Consider the following 24,312-nt stretch of genomic DNA (forward strand, 5'->3'; position numbering starts at 1 on the left):
ACTTGCTCAATTTTGAGTCGCATTTGTTCACAAGCTCAGTTATTTTTCAAAAGGATTTCATGTGAGTCTCTAGAACAATGCTCTTTAGTTACATTCTAAATGTTTTCATTTGTTTTAATTGTCTTTTTCTTTCAATTTTTCCTTTTTTTTTTTTTTTTTTTTTTTTGATCATTTACTATTCTCTTAGCTTAGAAATTATACAGATTTATACAACTTCCACTTTGTATTACTAAGTAAGTTTTTTGCATGCTGTAAACATTATTTTCATTGTCCTAATCACAGAGACTGGTGGCATGCTTTGATAAAGTAGTTTCGGAACTTCTGATGATTGCTTCTTATTAAACCCCACATTAAGAATGAAATTATCTTTTTTTTTATCAGTGATGTTAAATATGACATCATCATTAATTCAAATGATAATTATTTCTTAATTTTTTGTTATTAGTAAAAACTTTAAGCCTTTTAGCATAATTTTATATGGAACTTTCACAAGTTTCTGTTTGCATATGAATAAAGTGAGAAAAGTAAATGGTTGCATGTTTTCTGAAACACCCTGTATACGGTTTGCAATTTTTTTTTGTGGCGAAAAATGTATCTAATGACTTACGTTCAACAGATTCTGATTATTATATTCTATTTATAACAACTGTGGGAAAATGATTTAAATCATATTTTTTTAATGTAGAAATTGAATCTTATTATTTAACAAGAGGTGATAATGTAGTAAAGAACTACTAAGAACAGGAAAATTGTCACTTTTTTCAGAACATTTCCAGATGCTGTGATATTCAAACCCAAGCATGGGGTATCTGAAGCATTCCCAAATTCTTTTTCTATGCCTGCTTATAACTTTCGTAAGTTTTATTTACTTAGCTTTGTTAAAATTATTAGATTGTAAAATGTAATGGAAAACTTTTTTTTTAACTCATGACTTAACTTCAAAGCATATTGTTAAAATCTTGTAGCTCACTTTCTTGGCTGCTCAGCGCTGTCCTTTGTCCGCCAGAACAGAACAAATTGTAAAGAAATGTCCAGAAAATGAAGAAGCTACAAATACTAGTGCAGAGATAAAAAAAATGTGAAAGGCTTGCAGAACAGCAGACTTGTACAAGTCCATCAAAGTTCAAGTATCATTGCCTTCCTACTGATCTGTCAGGAACACTAGTTGAAGTATGTGCCGTTGAAATATACATCCATGGTGAGTAAAATTATGAATACTAGATAGAAAAAGATACAAAAAACATGATTTAGTGATTTCATTTGTAACCAGTTTATACATGAATGCTACGTGAAAAAATATATATGCTAGTTTTTTGGTCACCTAGTCACTTAGGTGACCTATTGCTATCTGTTTTTGTCCGTCGTCGTCCGTCGTTCTTCGTGTGTTAACATTTGAACATTTTCAGGTTCTGAAACCTTATCCTTCGCCATAGGCTCCCATACGCCATAGGATGAACCAATTTCAGGCAATTTTAGCATATGGCATCTATTTGTGAAGGGAAACAAAGTTTGGGGGCTGAGGGGTGGGGCTGAAACCACCAAAATTAATGCCATCTTTAAAATTTTCATCTTTACTCCTGGACATCAAACAGTCGCACTGTTGGCATGATTGTAATAAGCAATGAGCCCTCTACCAAACTTGTGAAATTCATGGCCCCAGGGTAAGGGGTTTTGGTGCTAGGGCGGGGCTATATAGTTCATATAGTGAAAGTGCATTATTTCTTTGAAAAATTTTCTTCTCTACTCTTAGGTATTATTGAAACAATTGAAATACATAGTTGTCATTAGCAAGAGCGACTCTATCAAAATTGTGAAATTCATAGCCCCATGGTTTTGCTGCTGGGGTGGGGCTATATTAGTAGATAATACAGTAAAAGTGCATTATTTCTTTGAAAATCTTCTTCTCTATTCCTGGGTATTATTTAAACAATTTAAATACATAGTTATGATAAGAAAGGATGCCTCTTCCAAAGTTGTGAATTCAATGGCCCCTGGATCAGGGGTTCTGGTTTTAGGACGGGCTCTACTTATTAAATAGTGAAAATGCATTAATTCTTTAAAAATCTTCTTCTCTTCTCTTTTCTTCTCTGCTTCTGGGTATTATTTAAACAAACTAAGTACATTGTTATGATACGCAAGGATGTCTTTTCCAAAATTGTGAAATTCATGACCCCAGGGACAGTGGCTCTGTTGCTGAGGGGGTGGGGGGTGGGGGGCTATATAGATCCTATAGTGAAGGTGAATTATTTATTTGACAAGGTTCTTCTCTGCCCCTGGGTATTATTTAAACAAACTAAGTACATTATTATGCTCTGATGAAAAGGGAATGGGGTTACTCTATTGATTATATAGTGAAGATGCAAGATTTCTTTCAAAATATCCTTTTCTGCTTCTGGTTAAAAAAGCAAAGAAGTTAAGTGTATGGTTATGATGAGCAAGAGTCTTTCTTCCATAGTATTGAATTGCATGACCCTTGGGGCAGATATGCTGGTGTAACGGTGGGCAACTTGATAATATAGTGAAAATGCATTAATTCTATTAAATAATCCTGTCTGCTGTCAGAGACAAAAAGAGAAAAAGTTTTCATAAGGAAGGGCATTTTTACCAGATTTTTGAACATCTGGACCATTTGGTCAAGTGTTCTGGTCCTGGCCAGGGCTCTGTTACTTTGTATTATTAGAGTTACTCCCCTTTGCCATTTAGTTTTGATAATTGATCACTGTAAATAATGTATTTGAAAGGTTAATAGAACAAGCATTCTGAGAATATTGCATTAGCAATACTAGTCCCCTACCGGCAAGTGTAATCTGGTTCCCGTTAAGAATTAAAAATGCCATAACTCTGTCAGAAATTAATGAACCGGGACGAAATGCAAACTTGATCTATAACTAATCAAGGTAAAGCCACATACCAAAAATCAGCTCAATATCTACAAGCGTTTAGAAGAAAATTGCGGAAAACCCTTAAAAATTGAAAAGGCCGTAATTCCGTCAAAAATCAATGAAGCGGAAAGAATGATCTGTAACTCATCAAGATACACTCACATACCAAAAATCAGCTCAATATCTGCAAGCGTTTAAGAAAAAAGTGCGGAAAACCAAGTGGGACAGACAGACAGACAGACAGACAGACGGACAGACAGACGGACGGACAGACTCAGAGGAAACCTATAGTCCCCTCCGGTTTCACCGGTAGGGGACTAATAGGAGAATTATGCAAGAATTTCTATTGTATAATACAAAAAGTACTTTCATATTATTGAGGATTAGGTAGACTTGTAAGTAATAGATAAAGAAAAATTAGATAAAAATAACTTGTCTTATTAAATGTTCATTAAAGGCCAAGAGAGGCCAATGTAAGAGTTTTGAAGAAGGAATTAAAATAGAACAGAAAAACTGATAAATTGTTAATATACTGTATGGTGATAGTGATAAATGGGGAATAGATTAGAACCTAATTCATGAACTGTTAATGGATACTAGACTGATTATTTTGTTGATCCCGATCTCCCTATTTTTCTTGCTTTTAGGCAACAAAGGTTCACCTTTCAGTTCATTTTATACTCTATGGATCCTCTAAATTGTTGTATTATACTCAGGTGACCGTTAATGCCCTTGGGCTCTTGTTTATTATGAAATGGTTTACCTAACTTTTATTATTACATGTAAGATCTATGTATTACACTAAGGATTGTTAAAATGTAGAAAATAACAAAAATTTAAATTGCCACATTTTGAGATGATTTATCTAACTTGTGTCAGTATGTTCTAGATATTACACTTAGGATTGACAAGTCATGTAGAGATTAACACAAAGTGTCATAATATAGGACATCAAACTCATCCAGAGAACAAAATAATTGGAAAAAAATTCCTGAGCATTGATATTCTCAATTTTTACACGTTTTTGTCTTCTTTTAAAGACTATAACAAAGATCTGAAAAGTAAATTATCAGAAAAAAAAATCATTGATTTGAATTTTCAATGAATCCAAGCCAAAAAAACGAGATATACTTATCGCTTTCATAACTGAAGTATTAAAATACCTTTGCATAGAAAAAAATAGATATCAAAAAAATGAATTATTTAATGGCTATCAAATTTTCACTGGACGATCATTTGGAATTTTGACTTTAAAAACCTCACATTTTTTAGAACTAAATGAATTTATTTACATATCTGTTAAACTTATTAACTAAGGATTTGCAAATCTTAGGAAACTCGTAAAATTATTTTGGATTTGAATATATGTAAATTACAAAATACTTTTCCTGTTTAATTTTCAAAATAATCTTTTTATTTTAATCTATTTTACAAAAGAAAACAGAGAAGTTAGGGGGAAGAAGGACATAGACCTGAAAACATTTTCTTATTCATTTGTATTCATATTTTGTATATTACTTATTTAATACGTCCCACATATTATAAAGCAGTTATATCATTAGCTATCATATCTTCTTTAGAGATATTGATTGACAAATAACATGCCCTACAGAGTTGATGTGTAGTTTTGATTCTTTATGCTTACAGACCCATTATTCCGTCCATAATGAAAATTTTTAAGCATAGATAAAACATCTGTAAGTGGACATGTATCTTTCAAAACAGGGACAGAATATGGTTTAAAACTACCAAAAGGTCCATGGGCTACATTGCTCAACTAAGCACTTCGGCTAGGACAAAGCAGAAATCAGTTCAGAATTCAAAGTTTTAATATAAATGTGGTTCCTTGGGAATGGGGAGGGAGATGTGATTTTAACAAACTGGAATCTACAATACCTAAGTATCATTTGAATTATAACGACACTTAATGGTTTGCTGTTCATAGGTAGCAAATTTTTATTGTTATTTTACTTATCACAAGATGAAACACTTCCTATAAGCTTGGCCTTGCTGTTCGAAGGAAGCACCTTTTTTTGTTATATCCTTTATCACAAGATTAAACACTTCCTCTAAGCTTTGTTTAATGGTGGCTTAGAGGTCCTTAATGACGACTTAATGGTTATCTTTAAGTCACCATTAAGCACCTTTAAGCTATGTTTAAGTAATAAATACACCACAATTAAGTTACCATCATGGCATCTTAAAGTCCTTAAAGGGTTCTTTAAAGTAGCTTAATTTTAGTTTATAGCTGCTTAATGGTAGGTTCTAGACAATCATTAAATCTTCATTAAGCCATAATTAATCCAGACTAATAGGTGCTTAATGTTCAAACACTAAGCTACCATTAAACCACTATTACATCATCATTACTCAGTCGATAAAACTGCTTGAATGGGTAAAATATTATCTTTATAATAATTTATGGGGTCAAAGGCTGGTAAAGGTCTCGAGGGATGCAACTGATGTCACTAAGTTACACTACCAAAACCTCGAGTTAATGCCTACCGTCTCAAATAGGTTCTGCCAGCTAGTCACATGTCACACCTCCTCGTGGTGACCCTGGAAATGCCTTCAGTAGCTGAGTGACAGTGGCAAAAGGCGAGTCTCCAGCGCCTTTAAATAACTGGAACCCGTGACTAGGGGAAGCAAAACCCCAACAGAAAACCACCAGTCCTCCGGGTCCAGGGTGTTTTGCATAGGGTTAGCAGTCCTATCATGTAAAAACTCTCAACGCTACAGAAACCAGAGCAACAGAAGAAGAAATCCAACGCTTGACTCAGGGAGAAGCCTCACCTAGAGGTCGTAAGACGCAGACTGGTGAAAGCCGTATGGAAACCAGTCAGCCGAAAGTTCTCCTTACGATGAAAGCAGCAACAAGAATAGGAACCTGGAATGTGCGAACCATGTTTGAAACAGGGAAGGCAGCCCAGGTAGCCAGAGAGATGAGGAGATACAACATCCAACTACTTGGAATATAAGAGAGCAGATGGAATGGAACTGGCATGTCTTCATTGACTAGCGGAGAAAAGATCATATACTCTGGACATGCAGATGAAAACCATGAACACACTGAAGGAGTTGCCATCATGATGTCACCAGCTACTGCCAAGGCACTGATTGAATGGGAACCAATCTCAGCAAGGATTATGACAGCAAGATTCCACTCCAAAGGAAGAGAAGTAACTGTAATCCAATGTTACTCACCAACAAACACTGCAGATGAAGAAACAAAAGAAGATTTTTACACAAAACTGCAGGCAGCAGTGGACAAGGCACCAAGGCGAGACATGAAAATCTTGATGGGTGACATGAATGCCAAGATAGGTTCAGACAATTATGGGAAAGAACTCATCATGGGTACCCAGGCACTTGGAAACATAAATGAGAATGGAGAGCTGTTCACAGATTTCTGTGCATTCAATGACCTTGTGATAGGAGGAAGTGTATACCAGCACAAAAACATCCACAAAGAGACTTGGATCTCCCCTGATGGAAAAACCAAGAACCAGATAGACTTTATTACTATCTCAAGGAAGTGGAGACGCAGCCTCCTTGATACAAGATCAAGAAGAGGGGCTGATGTAGCTTCAGACCACCACCTAGTACAAGGCACTATTAAAGTCAAGTTGAAAGCCTTCAAGGACAACTGTGACAGACCACACATCAAGTTTAACACCCAGAGACTTCAGGAAAAAGGCACAAGAGACACCTTTAGCATCACACTGAAAAACAGATTTGAGGTCCTTAACAACGTCTGTCAAGTAACACCACTAGAAGAACATTGGAACTCCATCAAAGACAACTGGAAAGACACATGCGAAGAGATCCTAGGGAAAAGAGAAAAGCAAGACAAGGAATGGCTTTCAGGAGACACATCGAAACTGGTTGAGTTAAGAAAACTTCTCAAACAGCAGATTATGAGCTGTAAGGAGGAACAAAAGAAACAAGAATTAAAAGACAGACACACTATCCTAAACAATGAAGTAAAGAAAAGTGCAAGGAAAGATAAAAGACACTTCTATAATAAGCTAGCTACAGAAGCTGAGGAAGCAGCAGAGAAAAGAGACTTCAGTTCCATGTACAAAATCACAAAAACCCTGGCTGGGAAGAGACCACCACAGACCATGCCAGTAAAAGACAAGCAAGGCAACGCTATAACAAAGGAAGAAGACCAGAGAAAGCGCTGGGCAGAACACTTCAGAGAACTCCTAAATCGCCCAACACCAGAAACAACACCAAACATACCACCAGCAGACTCTGAACTAGCAGTGATCACCGCCCCTCCCACAAGGGCTGAGACCATCAAGGCTCTGAAGAAACTAAAGAGTGGGAAAGCAGCTGGGCCTGATGGAATTCCTCCAGAAGCCCTTAAGGCAGACATAAAGACTTCAGCAGATATGTTACTACCTCTCCTGCAGAAGATCTGGACAGAGGGGAAGGTACCAGCTGATTGGAAAAAAGGACGTTTAGTGAAGCTACCCAAGAAAGGAGACCTGGGACAATGCAAGAACTGGCGCGACATCATACTCCTCTCTGTCCCAAGCAAGATCCTGACAAGAATAATACTGGAAAGACTCAAAGATGCTATAGAAGAACGACTTCGTCCAGAAGAGGCAGGCTTTAGAAAGGACAAGTCCTGTACAGACCAGATCGCCACTCTACATATAATAATCGAACAGTCACTGGAGTGGCAGTCAACACTGTATCTGAACTTCATCGACTTTGAAAAGGCCTTTGATAGTGTTGATAGAAAAGTCATCTGGAAACTACTACAGCATTATGGAACGCCTCCTACCTTTATCAACCTCATACAACAATTGTATGACGAGGCAACATGCCAAGTCATCCACAATGGAAAGCTTACAGAAGCGTTTGAGGTGCAGACAGGGGTTAGACAAGGCTGTCTACTGTCACCAATGATTTTTCTAGTGGTAGTAGACTGGATCATGCGGGAAACAACTAGATATAGCAAGACAGGAGTCCAGTGGACTTTCACTCAGTGTTTGGAAGACCTCGACTTTGCAGACGATCTATGCCTTATGTCCCAGAAGTATGAGCATATGCAGCTCAAGACAAATAGGCTTGCAAAGAAAGCAGCAAAGACAGGTCTACAGGTGAACATTGACAAGACAGAGGTAATGCGGCTCCAAAACAAACAGCAAACACCAATTACGCTTGGAGAGCACAAACTGAAAGATGTAGACTCCTTTACATACTTAGGCAGCATCGTCACAATCACTGGTGGAACAGACGAAGACATAAAAGCAAGAATTAATAAAGCGAGACACGTCTTCATCACCCTCAAGAGCCTGTGTGGAAATCAACAGCACTGTCCACACCCATAAAACTCCGCATCTATAACACCAATGTCAAGTCTGTGCTCCTCTACGGATCTGAAACATGGAGAGTCACCAACACCACCTCCAACAAACTACAAACCTTCGCAAACAGATGTCTGCGCCACTTACTAAACATCAGATGGCCAGAAAATATAAACAACAAGAACCTGTGGGAAACAACAAACCAAGACCCAATCACTAAACAAATAGAAAGTGGCGGTGGATTGGACATACCTTCCGAAAACCATCGGGAGACATTACACGCCAAGCACTCGAGTGGAACCCCCAAGGCAAACGGCGAGTTAGGCGTCCCATGACAACTTGGCGAAGGTCATGTGAAGAGGAAATCAGACAGTGTGGACATAGCTGGGAACAATTGAAAAAGGCTGCTCAAAACAGAGTGCGATGGAGGACTGTTGCCGAGGCCCTATGTACCACCAGGAACCAAAAGGAACCATAATAATAATTTATTCTCACAAATTATCACTGTCGACTTTACACATTTATTAGTTTGGCAAAAATTAATCTAAAAGAAAGAAAATGTATTGAAAAAATAATAAAAAATTAAACAGAAAAAAGAAACCGTCCCCGACAGGACTGGAACCAACGTCTTTTGGATTAGAGGGCGAACGCTTTTTTCCTTAAATCTTTTATTGGTGAACATAAAATATAGATAGATTTATAAACATCTCTTTAAAGTCTATAAATCAAATAAAAACTTAATAAGCATAATCAAACAATAAATAATAAAACATCTTCAGTCAGTTTTACTAGGGGATTTTTATGCAAACATTTCCTTTTTCTTTTTAACAATGCATTATTTGGGCAAACGCTTTCACCACTAGGCTATCGGAGCTGTTATTTTTTTTTTTTGGGGGGGGGGGGGGTTGTGGGGGGTGGGGTGGGAGGGGGGTATAAAACCTTTAATTTACAAGGTCATATAATCGACCATAGAACTTACGATATTTGACTTTAGATAAGATAAAAGAGAAATGTATGTTTCATCTTCAATTTTAACTCCTTTATATCATTATGGGTATCAAAATATTTTTTTATTTATTTATTTATTTATTTATTTATTTTTTTATTATTATTATTATTATTATTCTTTTTTTTTTGGCTTACAATCATAATACGGGCAATTGAGTCACTGTAGTCACCTATTGTTATCCGTTTTCGTCTTCGTCATGTCGTCCATCGTCAGTCGTGCGTCTTACGTCGTGTGTTAACATTTGAATATTTTCGGCTTCTTCTCCGAAGCTGCTGAACCAATTTAAGTTAATTTTTGCATATGGCATGTATGGGTGAAGGGGAAAAAGAATTATGAATTTTATGGTCCCTGTCCCCCTGGAGCCTGAAGGATGGGGCTTAAACCATCAAAGTTAGTGCTCTCTCTCTAAAAATCTCCTTCTCTACGCCTAGACATCAAGCAGTCAAATTGTTGGCATGATTGTGAGAAGCATTGCCCTCTCTACCAAAATTTTGAAATTCATGGCCCCTAAGTTAGGGATGGTTCTTGCGTTTGCGTAGCTCTAATGATTATATAGTGAAAATGCATTGATTCTTTAAAAATCTCCTCCTCTGCTGCTGGGTTTTTAGCCGATGAACTAAGAACATAGTTTTAATGAGGAAGAGTGTCACTTCCAGAATTGTGAATTTCATGGCCCCTGGGTCAGGGTTGCCGATGTTAGGGTTGGGCTCTAATGATTAAATAGTGAAAATGCATTAATTCAGTGAAAATCTTCTCCTCTGCTCCTAGGTATTTAGCAGATAAACTAAGAACATAATTATTATGAGGAAGAGTGCCTATTCCAGATTTCTAAATTCCATGGCCTCTTGCTCAGTGGTTCTAGTGTAAGGGCGGGGCTCTATTGAATATATAGTGAAAGTGCATTAATTAATTAATTAAAACTTCTCCTCTGCTCCTGGGTATTAAATCATTTTACTATGTACATGCAGTGTAGCTATGATGATAAAGGGTGCTTTTTCAAGAATTGCTAATTTAAAGGCCCCTGGATCAGGGGTTCAGGTGTTAAGGTGGGGCTCTAATGATTTTATAGTGGAAATGCATTAATGCTTTGAAAATCTACTGCTCTGACCCTGGGTATTATGCCGATGATCTAATTATATAGTTATGATGAGAAAGAGTGCTTCCTCAATAGTTGTGAATTTCAAGGCACCTGACTCAGGGGTTCTGGCGTTAGGGCAGGACTCTAATGATTATAGTAAAAATGCATTTATTATTTGAAAATCCTCCCCTCTGCTCCTGGGTATTATTTTGATGATCTAAGTATATAGTTATGCCGAAGAAGGGTGCCTCTTCGAAAATTGCGGAATTAATTCATGGTCCCTGGATCAGGGGTACTCTGTGTGTTGTGTGTGTGTGTGGGGGGGGGGGGGGGGGCTAATGATTATATACTGAAATTGAATTAATGCTTTGAAATCTGTCTTTGGGACTAATCAAAGATTTATGATGAGGAAAAATGCCTTTTGCAAAATTGTTAAATGTGATCCACGGGTCAAGGATTCCTGTTGCGTGGGGCACTACTGATTTTATAGTGGAAATGCATTTTTTTTCTTTGTTCCTCAGCTCTGCCTCTGGGAATTCATTAATCAAAGCATGTTAAGAGTATAGTTATGATGGGCAATGGTGCCTCTTTCACAATTGTAGATTTCATCGCCTCTGGTTTAAAACACAAACCGAATTCAATTATTGGAAAGTTGTTGCGTCAATATCAGGTGACCTATTAGGCCCTTGGGTCTCTTGTTTTTAAAAATAATTTGTTATATGCTTGGGATAAATTTCAAGTTGTGTAAAAATGATTGATCATCAAATTCTGTCACTGTAAGTTGCGTATAATTCCCTGTTAGCTGACCAAGGACTGGCGGGGGGGGGGGTGGGGGGAGGGGCACCTAATTAAGGTCGATATATTGTTCATTGATAATTTTACCCCGCTTCCCAATGTGTATAAATCTTGTCGGACGTCATGTTTAATCTGATCGGCTGTTTTTCTGAAAATAGATTTAAAAAGAACAATCATTGAAGACCGACTATATTTTGATGAATACTTGATTCTGCTTTAAGTTAAAAGAAAAAAAGTTAATGGCACTTATCCATAAATTAATTCAAATTATTCATGATGGAATATTCAATGATTGAAAATATAATCTATACTATATATACATCTCTCTCTCTCTCTATTGACATTAATCCACCATTAAACTGCAGATTAAAGGTTGATTAATGGTCGCTTAAAGACGTTTGGACATTAAACACCTAGAAGCTGCAGCTTTAAGGTAGCTTAATGGTGGCTTAGAAGAATTAACTTCTATAAGCCACCATTTAATCACCATTAAGCCACCATTAAGCGATTGCTTAAAGATCGTCTTTCGTCCTGTGTATATTCCTTTGTATAGCTATCATCCAGGGATAGGACAATCTTTATCAGTAATTGCAGGCAGCTGTATTTTTGATTCGTGTTTGCTGTATAATCATGATTAATCAGTAATCATTCATTTTTATGATTACAAGTAATCGTAAGTTAATCAATTTCTCTGAAAAAAAGGTCTGTAATCATTGTTACTTTTCAATACGCTTATGATTACAATGGTATTCATTCTTGAGATTCATTAACTAATTTTTAGTCTAGAAATGTGTCAATATATAGGTAAATGTACATTTATTATCTTCAGATATAATTAAGACTATGTACATTTACCATGCAGAGAGCATTTTCAAAATATTTGTAATTTACTTTATGCCAGAGATGTGTGTATTTATCAACTCAATTTTTTAATTTAATCGTCTTAAAGAAGAATATCTAATTTAACTATTGTATGCATTTTGTTGATCTGAGTTCGTATAAAATGTATATTGCTATGAATCTTTATACAACTATTTTTTTATGAAGACAAGTGTAACTATATCATAATGAATTAGCAGTAAGAATTATACAGGTATGCACCGAGTGAGCTTATTTTGGTGAAGTACCCAAGCTTTCAAATTGCTAATTCGTGTAAAAATATATAGTAATTAGAAGTTCACCTGCCAACAGTCACTTCCAGATTGAATTCTTTAAATTTCAACTATAATTATATGTATCTTGATTAATAAATCAGGCTTCTTCTTTATAATGGTAAGACTAAGATATTAATATGAAACAGAACTCAAATGATGACATTTATATCAGAATTCGTTTTTTAATAAGGCCAAACAAAAAAAAAATATGTTTGTTTACTGTTACATGCTGAAATAAAATATGGTCGATAGGTAGGATTTTTTTTTATTTATTGTTTTTTTTTAATATACACAAATTTACATGAATTTGTTGAATTACAAAACGGCTTTACCATTCTGTGGTGCTTTACTTTTATATGGGCGATAGACAAGATCTTTCTTGCCAACTGCTTTACAACCTAGGGGTATGCAATTAAAAAAATCAAGTACTAGCCCACGGACCAGTAACAGCAATAAAGTTACTAACCCCAAGTAAAACATTACTAGCCTAAATATAGGGGCAAAATGTGAAAACTAATATTGAAAAAAAAAAGCTCATTGTTGAAAAAAGTCAGGGTCCTAAGGTCATTCCTTTTAAAACTAAAGTTTAATTCTTACAAGTGATATTGAATCAAATATTATCATAATATTATGATAGAAAATAAAAATTAATTTAAAGAAATTATCTTTCATTTTCTGAATATAATGCATTGGCTAATCTAAAATGAAGCGAACATCATATTGTTTTCATTTCAAATCATTAAATACACTGGAAATATATTATTGGTTAATCACATAACACTTATCTATCAGTTGATTGAGTGGTCATAAATAATTTAATGAGATATCTGCATGCATTTACCATAAACAGAGGGATTAAGGAAATTCGGATTAGAAAAAAAAGATCGTTTTTAGAAGTAAATAAGTCAGGTAGTACTGGAAACTGGATAAAATTATGGAGATTTATGAACAGCAGGAGCATGCTGTCTGGAAAATTTTCATTGGTTTGAAATTAAATAGCAAAACAATGAGTGAAAATACCGTTTGTGTTTTTCATGTATTACATGCATAGTTTTTTTTACTATCCAAAAAAAATGGTAGCACCGGGCGCCGAGCGATGCTAATTGCACACCCCTGCAACTACAAAAATGTATCACACAACGATAATCAAATTGCAACGAACACGTTCTTGGATTGAACTCGTCATTTTGTTTTTGTACTTTCAATTTCAATTTCAATTTCAAACGCTTGACCGGTTAAGATAAATGTAAAAGTTAAACTGACCGGCCAGTGACTTCCGGATTTTTACGACGAACAAAAATTTGGGTCGGCGATTAAAAATAGGGTCGGTCGGTCAACCGTAAACAAACAGTTTTTTTTTTTATTATTATTAAGCATCATAATTGAAGTGATCAAGTCAATCAGAAGAGTGGATACATGTAGATAATGATTGAATAAAGCTCACCATTTATATCTTGAACATCTTATTCTTACTAAACGTATGAGCATAAAATATTTTTTTTTTAATTTCTGTAATCTAGAGTAATCAGATGTAATCCTGATTACTTAAAAGAAAAGTAATTTTATGTAATCAATAACTTTGAAAAATGGAAGTAATCAGCTTGCAATCGATTACTTTTAAAATGTAAAATAATTGTAATTTAATCGAGTACTTTTGAAAGTAATTAACCACATGCAACCCTGCTATGATACCCTGTTATGGCCCCTCTATGGACCTGGGGGTAATGATTTTAAACTAAATTTGAATTTGCAATGCCTGAGGATGCATTTATATTATTATGACAATTCAAGAATTTGCTGTTCTTGAGAAGAATTCTAGAGATTTTTTTCTATGTTTTCCTATTTAAAACTTTTACCGTCCTCATCGTGGCCCCATCCTATCCCAGAGGGCCATGGTTTGAACAAACACTACACTGCCTAAAGATGCTTTCATAGAAATACATGTATGACCAATTCAGTCGCGTTACCGTGTGTTTGTCATCCCTTGAAATGATAATTTCTGTTTTTCCCTATTTTTGTTCTTGCGAAATGTTAAATTGATATATAATCCTTAATCTGATAAAGTTCTGAAATCCAAACTTGCAAGATGTGTGTACAAAAATTTATATCAAAACAATCTACATGAAATTAGATTTTTGTTTCAATTATGAATTTGATATTTGGAATAATTTTAACCCTTCATAGTAAATTGCATTATCTTCATGTGCGTCACAAAACCAGTCTCGTTTTCAGAAAATACGTTTTATGATAAAAAGACATACACACGTAGAGCATGTTTTGGTATTCAAGAAAACACAAAATGACATTCAGTTTCTATATTTAAGCAAATTTGCAAGAAAAGATATTTTCTATGTTGGAGAAATACCTTATAATATAGTTTTATTATTAGTTTTCATAAAAAAGAATTGCATTCGAAAAAAGTACAGTGGCGCCTTGTTAATCCGGACACCTTTGTTCCCAGCAAAATTGTCCGGATAAATGAAGCGTCCGGATAAGTGATTCGACTTTAAAAATACCTTCTAAAATGTACACATTAAGTTATCAAATAGAATAACAAATAGCTGTGATACCTTTTATGCCTCTACTTTAATGTTCTAAAACAGAAATCAGTATGCATGCATAAAGAGATGGACAAAAAAGATGTACATATGAAGTTTACATGATAAAACAAATACAATGTAGCACACTACACAATTATGTACTTATCAACTGCACTAAATATTTTATGAATACAGGTATACATATTCACAGTGAGAAAGCACTAAATTTTCACTAGCACACTTCACTAAGCACAGTTAGAAATCCACATTTATCACATACTTATCACAAATCACAGAGTACTTTCAAGAAATCTGTTATCTTCTTCTGACGTGAGTCCCGGTCGAGTCTTTCACAGATTATTTTCTTCATTATCCAGAGTTGCTCAAGGGATCTAGTGTTGAGTTCTGCATCCTCTGTTGTCGTTGTTTTCTGCTCAAAGTAGCTGATCAGTTTCTGGATGCACTCCTTGGCTTCAGCAATGGTGATGTCCCTGGCCTCTTCTTCCTCTTTATCTTCCTCACTGTTGCAGTCCGGAACTTCCTCTCCCCTGGACACTAACATTAGGATGTCGTCATCTGTTAGGTGATGCCCTGTTTCTTCTTCAGTGTCAATGTTCACATAGTCCTCAGCTGTCATATCTGTGGCCGATGGAAGTTGGCGCATCTGTTGCATAAGCTGAAGTAGAGGAACATCATCGTCATCATCTTCATCTTCATTCTGGCGGCGTAGGTGGGAAAGTGGCAGGTCATCGTCTTCCTCGAATTGAGCATCGTCTGCTTCTGGTAGAATTTTACACATGTCTGTAACAGTTGGTGATGGTTTTTGTCGAAACACAATCCCAGGCCGTCTTCACCATATGTAGGGCTTGTCGTAGGTCCACAGTTTGTTCCTTGCTTTTCTCAGCACAGTCGATGTAATGGGCCACAAGCTGTCGTCTGTAGTGGGCTTTGAACGCTTTGATGATTCCTGCATCCATGGGTTGTATGTGTGCTGTCGTATTCGGGGGAAGGAAGTGCAGCTTCACATTCCTCAATAGGAGGTCACCCTGATTATGGCTGGCGGCGTTGTCCACTAAAAGAATCACCTTCCTGTTGCTGAGTCTCATTTGTCTGTCGAAGTCTTTAATCCAGTCTTGGAACAGCTCCGATGTCATCCAGGCTTTGGCGTTGTGTCGATATCGCACGTAGGTCTCTGGGTTGTAGGTCTTGCCGAAACATCTGGGGCGATTCACTTTGATAATCACAAATGGTTTCAGCTTTGTTGTTCCAGTGGCATTGGCTGCTAAGGCGACTGTTATCCTGTCTTTGGACTTCTTGGTTCCGCTCACTTTTTGCGTTGCCAGTGTGTAATTTGGTCCCAGTCTGTTAAACAATCCCGTCTCGTCTAAGTTGAAGATGTCATCTGGTTCGTAGTCCTTGAGCACACGTTGTAGATCTCCTCGCCCCGTCTGAACTGCATTCATGTCAGCGCTGTCCGCTTCTCCCTCGTATAATTTTCTTTTGATGCCACGTCGAGTCTTGAAGCGATGAAGATACCCTCTTGAGTCACTTGTCTTTGTTTTTCAAGATGTCGCCGATCGTTGATTTACCTAAAATATGAAAGAAATAAATGAATACAAATGTATATTTATCAGTTGGTGAAATTATGATTTCTTATAAATTAACTATTCTGAATTATTTATTTTTTTCATATATTAAAAGCAAGATATTAAATTTAACCTTAATTCATTTAATCATAAATTTAAAGAACCCACTAAAGTAAAAAGGTTTGTCAGGGGGGGGGGGGGGGGGGGGGCACACAACATAATACTTCTGTGGTCTTACCTATTGCAAGTGATGTTTCATCTATGATGAACTGTCGTATGTCTTGGAGAGATGCATTTGGATGATCAATCTTACGCTGACATATTTTTTTCTTTACACTGACAGGAACCTCGACTCTCCTCCTCTTTGCTTGAGGTGTAGACATCTTGGTAGATGACAGAATGCATTGACCAAAGATCATTCTGTCACTCTTTTTATGCCATATTTTTAATTATCCAAGCTTTATTGACAATACATTCAGTCTCGTCATAAAATATTTTCAGGTTATTATCTGTCCTTGTGTTTTCATTACTACACTGTAAAGATGCGCTAATAGCTGAACACTAATCCAAGCGAACTCAGACACGCGAAATCAGTGCAAAAGTCGTCCATAATCAGCACAAACACAAGCCATCTAGATCTCCAGAATGATCGATAAAACGTTTAACTAATTAAAGCTGGATTTTTTTATTTCATTATTTATTCATTATTTATTATTTGCTACAAAATAAAACGTAATGTGCCTTGATATCCATTTCCAGTAATGTAAATTTAAAAAAAAAAAAAGCAAAGAACGTTCAAAGTTCTTAACACACTTGATATGAAATATTTTCTTCAATTTCATATTATTTAAACGGCACTCAGATATGAAACCTTTTTTGTAAATATTTAAGTTAAATTACTGGAAATTATACCATGTTAAACAGAATCTTGTTAAAAATGCAACACTACGAAACCGATCGCAAGTCAACAAGCATGTTAAATTGTTCATTTAATTTCCAGATCACCATAATTTATTACTATCAGAAATGTTTCTGAACGAATTCAAATTAAACATTTTACAAAGTGTATAAGCTAAATTTCTCCAACATTCCTAATACGCGTGTCAGTTAAAGGAAAATCATCACAAGGTAAACACGCGCTAATTATAGATACCATTGTTTGGAGGTCACAGGTAACCGCCTTCATACGGTCTGCATGGCTAATGTTTTTACAACAATTTACACCATGGAAAAAAAAGGTGTGAAATTGTCTCTCATCGAAAAATACCGTCCGGGTTAATGAGTCATTTTACAATGAAATATTAAGGTTTGTAGTAGAAATCGATCGTCCGGATACGGAACGCGAATTTCCGGATTAATGAGACAGAATAACGTGTAAAAAAATCCGTTCCCAATAAATATCGTCCGGAAGGTGAAGCGTCCGGATTATTGGCGTCCGGATTACCGCGGCGCCACTGTAATAGAGGGAATAACTATTTGTAGAACTTTTCAAATGCACATCGTTAGTGCATTCAGGTTTTCTTCCCTTTCTATAAATTCCTAGACACAAAACAAAAACAAGGCTGGCAATTGTTTCAGTAAATACTGAAAAGTATACCATGGGTATTCCAAAGGAAATATACACTCGGGGTCATCATGTGTTTCATTTGTCTTCTTATTGCGTTCCTGGTAAAATCGTCTTTCTTTCTTCTTTCTCACATTAAATGGTTTTGCTCACTTCTCACTTTCTGTTGGCGCACATCTTTCTTTTTTTATAGGAAAAAAAAATATGCTTTCCAGTGCCTTTAATCTTTAACAGCGCTATTTCTGACTCCAGCGACAAGAAAAAAAGATTTTTTTTTCCTTCGTTTTTTTTTTTTTTTATATCTTAATGACTCATTGTCACAATTAAAGTCCAAACATGGTTCCATATATTTTACGATACAATTTTTCGCTATGTAAATAACTAACTTAAATGTCATAACTGTGTTCCGTAACATTTTATTCGTTCAGTAGAATTTACTTGGGGGGTTTAAATCCCGTGCCGTTTTTTAGTCAGTTTGGGTGTAGCAATTGAGTAGAGCAGACGCACTTGACTTGCTCGAATATTGACAATAGTATTCTTTATAAAGTATTGACCAGACTTTCACATCTCTTCTGAGGTAAGTTTCTTTTATTAATTTAAAGGTTTTTATTTTATAGAGTTTCCTGAAATGGCCAAGGACCTTAGTTCTTCATTTTGATGTAAATTATGTGATTGAGTAATTTGTGCATTGATATCATTTCAAGTATTATTCTAATAGTATACAAGTACATTAAAGTATGTAGTAGCTACAATGTATGGTGTAAAGTACGTGTGTAAAGTACTCAAATATTTCGTATATTTTGTGGAGTATGCAGTAAAATGCTTGAGTATTTGCAGTACAATGCAGTATACAGTAAAATGCTATAGTTTTTGCAGTAAAATGCAGTATGCAGTAAAATGCTAGAGTATTTGCAGTAAAATGCAGTATGCAGTAAAATGCTATAGTATTTGCAGTAAATGTTATGATATGCACGAGCACAAATCCTGTTAGTATATTTTAGATACAGATGTTATAATATATATGATTTACAATAATTTTGTATATCACATATGGTCCAGGAAGCCATTCAGCCCAAACAGCGAACCATCTTGAAATTTTAGATTTTGTACAAAGCTAATAAATGTAATATAGTCAAAGAACAGTCCTTGTATTCCTTTTATGATGCGACCATTCGGCCTGCCTGCGACACTCATCATCAGGATGTCCTACCGTCCACGGTAGCTCAGTCTGTAGAGCGCTCGCTCTGTGATCGGGAGGTCGTGAGTTCGAATCTCGGCCGCGACTGACCTAAGTCGATAAAAAGGGGTAGCAACTGTTCCTTCGCCATGCGCTCGGCACTTTAAAGTGAAAGTTGCGGGTCCTTCGGATGAGATCTTAAAAACCGAGGCCCCGTGTCACTGCAAGCGTTGGCAGGATGAAGATCCCTCACTGCTCAATAGCCCTGAGTGCCTAGTAAAGGTCAAAATTTAAAGCCCTTCATCGGTATATGGTGCCGTCTCTATATGAGTAAAAAATTCTCGAATGGGACGTTAAGCAACGTATAATCAATCATTCATGATGTCCTTAAGCATAGATGATCTCTTCTTTGACGATGTACAAATTTATTTTCTTTTTAGATTTCTAAATTTTCATAACAAAAAAAACGAATTCTTTTGTTCACGTCATTATTTATCTTGACCAAATAATTCTTCATCAAATTATTTTTTTCTCCGAAAAAAAAAAATTCAACCCTAATTTATATATTTATTTTCAATTCTAGATCTGTTCTCATAATCCAAAATATCACACACTGTATTATTTTTTATTAAACATCAATCACGTTTTACTGCTGTATTAGTCTCTAACGATCCATGTGGTGTGCAGTCAATATGAATACATTTGTCTCTCCAGCATTTCTGAAGTTTTTACTATAGCTGAAGTTCTAGACTTTTTCCCATAGTAAATCAAAGCTGTAAAGTTTATTATAGTAAATTAAAGTTCCATTTTTTTTCCTGTAGTAAATAAAAGTTCCAAAGTATTTAATTCGTTACTATAGTAAACAATAGTAAACTATAATTAACTATTTACTATAGTATTTTTTTAGGTATCTTTCTTGTACCAACTTCTGTCGTGACACCTTTTAAAACCAGAAAGACCCACAAATTTCACTTCAAATCGCAGAGCGCTTGGCAAACAACTGCTTCCTATTTTTAGTCCACTTAACGTCAGTCGCAGTCGGGGGTTTGAACCCACAAGCTTCGAATCACGGCGCGAAAGTACATTTAGAAGCAACCACCCTACTGTGGGTATTATTTTCTCTTTTTTTATCGATTTTATTTCTTGTTTTGCTTTGCTGCACTGCAAATAAGGCCAAAACAACATCGTAAGGTCTCATTACGTCGTAAGTGTTTATAGCATCATTCTGAATGAATCATTTGAATATAATTTCGAAAAAAAAAATAGCCCAAAGAATAATTTGTTTTGAATATGGATTTTATTTAAAATCATCAATGAGCTAAATTATCAAGGAGAAACAATTTTGTCTGTGCCTTTTGAAAGTATTTGACATCTTGTAAGTTTAAAACCCGGATGTGAAGTCCCAGTGTAAGCTGCCATTGATCAATCGGTAATCCTCAGCTGACTCAGTTACGCTCCATACAAAGTGCGAGGCACGAGCCGACCAAGGAACTCCGAATGATCATTGAACCAGTGGGTTGAATCGAATTTCTAAATATAGAGAATTAAGCAAAACTGCTTAACTAACCAGAGACTTTATACATGTGCAAAACATCATGATTTAAAAAAAAACTGTAGCTTCTTTGCGATCCATCAGAAGAATAGAAACTTATTGGAATGAGTGAAAATTTAGCTAAGGGTACTTACTGTATCTCAAATAAGAGGAATAAAAGTGAGTTATACATACATATAAATAAAATTTGAAAAAAAAAATTGTATGATCATGAATTTTTCACTCATACAGAGACGTCGTATTTTATGTTGTATTTTATTTATTGAAAAAGAAAATAAATTTATAGATATCTGAACCTTAAGAATGACGTGAAAAGAATATACTTAATAATTTCCATGGAAGTTATCACACCCTTTCAATAAAACATTCCTAGAAAAAAAAGTGACGATTTGACATTTAGCGCGAAATGATTGTGTCACCTCTTTAGTGAAGACAAATAGACTATTGCAATAGTTTAAAAAAGCAGAAAAAAAACACTGTAACACGGAATGTCTGCATACAGAATCGCAAAGAATAAACAGGTGCAAGCAAAAAAAAAAGTCACTGATTTACTTCAGTTATATGATTCTGTTTTATGCGAACTGTTTTTGTTAAAATGCAGATAACAAATTCCGGTGTAAATCAGATTTCTAGTTCAAATCTAGCTCACTAAGTATGATCTCTTACATGTAGTTTCGGACCATGGAAAAAATTATCCTTATACTGCTTGACGTCAGGCAAACACAACTGATGTGAATTAATGCGAAAATTTTACTTTATGTGTACTTTAGTCATTCGATAACAGTGATCTTAAAATAAAACAAATCTTATTCAGTGATTGTATTTTGAGCAAAGAAAATTTCAAAAGTAAAACATATTTTAAGCGGAGACAAAAATATCTCTTACTTAAGAAACAACAGGCAATGGAAGAATGATCTTAAAGAGTTATATTGAGTATTTTAACGCATGATGGCTGCACTATACTATTTTTCTTTAAATAATAATTGTAAGAAATACAATATTGTTACACCTGCATAAAGGACAATTTTCGTTACACGACTCACATTTTAAGATTTAATATTTAAAGCACTTGAAATCATTTTAAATTGTATTGTTTGTTAATGGCCAAAAATGTCAAATTCTTGAAATAAAGTCAACATCATTACTATTTCCAAGATCATCATAAAAATCAAGGTTGATAAATCGGGACTATATTTCATTTTATTTGTAAAATCTTAAATTTGAGTTGATTTAAAACGTTTGAATTTTATTACTTACCTCTATTCATGTGAGCTTTATTATTTTCTATAAGCTATATGTGAAACAGTCGACTATTTGTATTGCAATTACGTTGATGGCATTTTTTCGCTCTTGTCAGTAGAATGTGCATTTACTTATATAAAGCGTACAAAATTTGAATCTGGACAGTGGAAAGTTTTGATGTAAGAGTTATTTATCTTCTCTTATCCCCAGTGGCTTGATAACCAGGTCACTTAGTTAATAAGACTAAGGATAATCTTGGAAATCAAGAATTCGGAATTGAGGGCTGAACTAATTTCAGTTAGAGTTTTAAAAGCTATCAGAGAAAGCGACTGTAAAATAAAAGCAAAACGGACGCTTTGGTTTAGCCCATCTTCTTGTAGTTCTATTGTTTACAAATTTTTGCGAATAATGTTTAGTTTTTCTTTTATTTTTAACACTGTACAAAAAATGAAATAAATAAAAGATATTTCACATAGATTTAATATAACAGGCACGTGTCATCAGGAGGGCTACCCCTTCATAATATTGTACTGTTGCAAATATTCACTGAAAGGCAGCTTCCCCTTCTTGTTATAATATATAATATCTTCCTCAAATAAAAGTGTTTTTCGAAAAGACAAAAAAAAAAAAAAAAAAAAAAAAAAAAGAAAAAAAGAAAAATCTTCCCCATTACCCACAAAATAGGATGAACGAGTTTGGACACTCTCCCTTTTTTATAGTCAAAGATTGTTTAGGTAATTTTTTCCCTAACACCTCCCCCCTCTTTAAAAACGATTCTTCTGCCTGTTGTGTAAATGGAATGCAATAGCCGATAAAAAATGTAACAGTTACATTTCACAGATTTTCTGTGACATTTTTGAAGCCAAAGACATAACATTTCAGGCTTTCTGGAAGGCCAAACTTGTCATTTATTTTCTTGTTTTATTTATTTATTTTTAATATATATTTTTTAATAAAATCGTTTAATTCATAATATTTGTTATATTGAATATAGAAAATTTGTTAAATATTTTAATAAGATTATCCAATGTGTGTCTAAAAAGTTGTATAGATTCATAAAATTGCACGTTGGAACACTATAGATTGGTTGTATGTTCTTTAAAGTCCCATTCAAGAATATTCCACTCATAGAGAGACTTAGAAGTTCTAATATTTATTTTTCTTTATTACAAAATATATCATGTATGTCATTTCTATTCAAAACCAGACAATGTTTATACATCAATAAATGCATCAACTTATTTGTTTGTGTAGTATATCTTTATCATTTTTAATGATAACAAAACATTAAAAATCTAATCCCAAACGGTTGAAATTTCATTAAACAGTTTTCAACACTTTTTATGGCTTAATAAATGTTTTATTTTTTTATAGGTGTATGTGTGCTGTATAACGACACAGAACTTCAAACATATGATAACATTAATTGTAGTCAGGCTTCTACGTGTCCCGACAGATTTTTGTCCTCAGAAGCACACCTGTGTGAGTACATAAAGTAAATGATTTCAATGTATTGTTATCATTTTTAAAACATGAGCATTTCTTGGAAATAATATCTATACGTATTTCATTGTAGATGAAACTTGTAAATTACTAAATTCGACATCAACATTTTCACCAACTAATAAAAATGTGACCTTTGTACCCGAAGAGGACTCCAAATACACCATTGTGTATATGTAAGTTCAGCTTAAAAGAAGACATTTTTTTTTTCAGTATTTAGTTCCTAGTGTACATATATATATTATATAAATTGTTTTTTTTTTTTTTAGATTACTTGCAATGACAGTGGTGATTCTTCTTTGTATTGTATTGCTCTTTTTAATGATTAAAAGACGAAAACACAGACGAAGAAGGAATAAGGAATTTCAAGGTGGGTCAAAAACTTCACGCAACAAAGAACATATCAGTGTTAACATGCAGGACAGTTATGTATGTCCACCTGAAGTTTTGATTTTGATTTACAAAGAGAATGGTTTTTATTTAGAACAAGCATTCTGAGAGTATTGCATAAGAAATACTAGTCCACAACCGCCAAGGTAAATCTGGTTCCCATTAAAAATTAAAAACTTAAGGTTATAATTCCCATTTAATCAGTAAAGCGGGACGAAATCAAAACTTTATCCTTAACTCATCAAGATACACTTATATACCAAAAGTCAGCTCATTATCTTCAAACGTTTAGAAAAAAAGGAAACCCTTAAAAAATAAAAAGGCGAAATTCCCTCAAAAATCAATGAAGCGGAGCGAAATTCAAACTTGATCTGTAATTCATCAATATACACATGTACCAAAAATCAGCTCAGTATCTGCAAGCGTTTAGAAAAATGTGCGGAAACCAAGTGGGGCAGACTGACAGACAGACAGAGGGACAGCTAGACAGACGGGAATTTTAAATGATATAATCAATAT

At 34.8% G+C, this 24,312-nt stretch overlaps 1 long non-coding RNA gene across 1 annotated transcript; it reads left to right on the top strand.

The window, feature by feature from the left end:
* Positions 1 to 770: 770 nt before the first annotated feature.
* On the top strand, positions 771 to 23,375 carry LOC133200272 (uncharacterized). Its single transcript, XR_009722910.1, has 3 exons — positions 771 to 854; positions 966 to 1,198; positions 23,275 to 23,375. It is a non-coding gene; the product is annotated as an uncharacterized LOC133200272 (long non-coding RNA).
* The last annotated feature ends 937 nt before the right edge of the window (positions 23,376 to 24,312 follow it).

This window comes from Saccostrea echinata, unplaced genomic scaffold (genome assembly GCF_033153115.1).
Source record: "Saccostrea echinata isolate AGI-Se365-2 ecotype Australia unplaced genomic scaffold, CSIRO_AGI_Sech_v1 ptg000038l, whole genome shotgun sequence".
NCBI lineage: Eukaryota > Metazoa > Mollusca > Bivalvia > Ostreida > Ostreidae > Saccostrea > Saccostrea echinata.